The sequence below is a fragment of the Arachis ipaensis genome, chromosome B06 (genome assembly GCF_000816755.2).
Source record: "Arachis ipaensis cultivar K30076 chromosome B06, Araip1.1, whole genome shotgun sequence".
NCBI lineage: Eukaryota > Viridiplantae > Streptophyta > Magnoliopsida > Fabales > Fabaceae > Arachis > Arachis ipaensis.
In genome coordinates this window covers 17,685,148-17,688,161 of record NC_029790.2, presented here as the reverse complement: position 1 = coordinate 17,688,161, position 3,014 = coordinate 17,685,148, and positions in this window count along the sequence as shown.

Below are 3,014 nucleotides of genomic sequence, written 5' to 3'. Positions count from 1 at the left end.
TTGGGGGGAGAGCCAGTCTCCCCTTATATACATGCCAGTAGTGGGCCCTTCCAGTGGGCAGGCCCGCACTCTCGAAGGTGTTGTCACACGGCTGTGCACAAGCCGTACGGGACACGTGTTCGGGTCGGGTGTAGGGCGAACCATCGGGCCGGCGAGAACTCGGGTCGGGTCGACCCGCGCGAGTTTTGGGCCAGGCCGTAACAGTGCCCCCGACGCGTCAGCGATGGTCGTGAGGGCCATGGGTGGCGCGTGACGTTTACCTTCGTGTGTTGTCGCTGGGTCGTCTGGTCGTGGGAGGGACGCGTCTCTTGTGCGCGTGTCCCTTGATTTGCTGTGGCATCTGTTTGCCGTTTCGTTTTCCGCGCTGGGCATTTAATGCTCATAATGATTTGAAAAAATCCGTGCGTAAAGACTATCTTACCCCTGCTTCCTTTCGCGCTTCTTTGGGGGTGGTTTTTAAGTGGTTTTCGCCCTATCCACCTCCCACTCTTATTATTTCTAACTTCTTCTCTCCCTAACATCCAAAGCTTCCTGTGCGAACTCCTTCCTGCTTCGACTTTCAGCCCAAATTTCCTTCATCGTTCCAGGTAATCTTCTGGTTTCTTTCTTCTGATATCTGCGTTATGCTTTGTTATTGCGTGATTTGTTGTTTGCATCTACTGCATGGCTGGTTTTGTTTTTGTTAAGAGGTTTTTTCAGTGTTGGGATAGGTGGGTTAGGAGAGGGGGTACCATTCCAGGGTAGGCTTTTTGGGTGGTTTGTGAAGTAGGTGCAGTCTTTAGCCGTATCTGGTTGTGATTGATGTGATTGAACGTAGTTTCTGAGTTTTTTCGAGCTTCCGACCTCATAGACTAACGGAGTGGTACCCCGCTGTAGGTATGCCTCGTGTTGTCTCCCGGTCTTCCGGATCTGCTGCGGCTTACGACCCGTATGCTTGGGTAACTTTGTCGGCTGTAGATAGGCAGATAGCGGACGTTCTTCTTGCTATCTTTGAAAAGAATCCCGTGAACCCCCACCTTCTCATGGGTGAACGGGAGGCCGGCCGGAGCTATATTCGTGAGTTCCTTTTCTTGTTTGCGTATGTCTCTTGCTTTATTCGTTTGTCGGCTTGACGGCTAACGTTCTTGTTGTTTATTGCAGTGGAAATGTCTGCTACCGTGACTGGTCTTGAGAACCTGATGAAGACCTTTTTTGATGCTAGTGATGATGAGAATGCCGAAGGGAAAGGCGCCGGCAAGTCGGAGGGTCCATCAGGGGAAAAAACGGGCCAAGCTTCCCCTGCTCAGGATGCCGAAGAGTCGGGAAAGCAGGGCTTGGGGGATCAGGCTTCCCCTCTTCATGAGGAAGGACCTGCTGACGAGCAGGTGACTCGCACCCCTCAACCGGATAGCGATGTGGAGCTTATCCATACTCCTAAGAAGCGAAAGATGTCTTCCAGCCCGGAAGGGGTCCTTACCGTGATGGAGAGGAATTTTGATGCCTCCAAGTTCATTGACTCCCAGTTGATACCCGGGACGGAAGAGCATTTTCATGCGACCGAGCTGTCCGGACAGGCGAGGTGGATGTATCGCACCTTGCTTCGTGGGGCCGTGATAGCTCGGAAGGCTGAGTTTGAGCTATCTGGTATGGAGGCGCTTCGGAGGAAGCTTGAGTCTTCTGTTAAGGCGAATAATGACTTTAAGGCTCAAGTTGAGCTCCTCCAGGGTCAGCTGTCCGAGATGGGGGGAAAGCTTAATGCCGCCGAGGAGAAGTCGTCGTTTATTGCGGAGAGGCTGAAGGCGTCTGATGAGACCGTGGCTCGGCTTCTTGAGCGTGAGATGACATTAGAAAATCAACTGAACGCTGCTCAGGGTCGAGTTGTCGCTTTGGAAAAGGAACGGGAGCAGGCCATTTCGGAAGCGAAGGCCGCTAAGGCAGAGGCCGTTGATCTTAAGAAGAAGCTTAAGGTGGCCAAGGAGCAAGGGAAGAGTGCCATCTTGATGACCGAAGATGCCCTGAAGGCCCAGCTGAAGATCGCTGCTCCCGATTTCGAGGTCTCGTCAATTGGTGTTTTCAAGACGATCCAGGACGGGAAAATTGTCGATATGCCGAGGAAGTGAGGTCTTATAACTTAGGATATTTTGTAATATATTTGTCGAACAACCTGTTGTTGCTTTGTCGTTTTGTTTGCCTTGAACAATTTTACGTGTTCGTTGCACGTTTTGATGCTTTGTAAGTTATCATCGTTTGATTGCTATGATTTCTTGCTTGTTTCATTATTTTGTCGTGTTGTCGTTTTCGTGTTACCGTTTAATCTGGGCGGGCTTATGTCTTGTGCCTGTCTTGCCGTTTTCGTATTTGGTAGCAGTTCGGACCGGTTCGGTCGCGTAGTCGTTGAATTGGTTGAGGCCCATGAGCCGTCTGGCTCCCGGGGTGATCAGTCCCGGGGTGCCGTTTTAGATTTTGGTCACGAGGAACAGATATCAAGTAAGAGAGTTTTAACAAAAGATAAAAAATTTGAACAAGTAAAAATTACTCGACAGTTGGGTAAGTATTTGACAAGGTAAGTAAACAAGTTGAATTAACATGTGGATGGGGCGAATACTAACTCTCTGGCTAGGCTCTCTGGTCGTTGAGCCGGTGGGTCAGGAGTAGAACCTCTTTAGGTTGCTTGCGTTCCATGTTCTGGGTATTTCCTTGCCGTCCAGTTTTTCGAGTTTGTAAGCGCCCTTGCCGAGTACCTCCCTTACCCTGTAGGGGCCTTCCCAATTTACCGCCAGCTTGCCTTCTCCTGGGGTCGGGACGCCGATGTCGTTGCGTCGTAGGACGAGGTCCCCTTCTTCGAAGTCTCGTTTGAGGACTTTTGCGTTGTAACGCAGGGCCATTCTTTGTTTCAGCGCCGTTTCTGTTAGGTGAGCCATCTCCCTTGTTTCTTCGATCAGGTCTTTCTCAACCGCTTCGCTCATGCCCGCGAGGAGTAGTCGGGGGCTTGGTTCGCCGATTTCAACTGGTATTACCGCGTCGACCCCATAGGT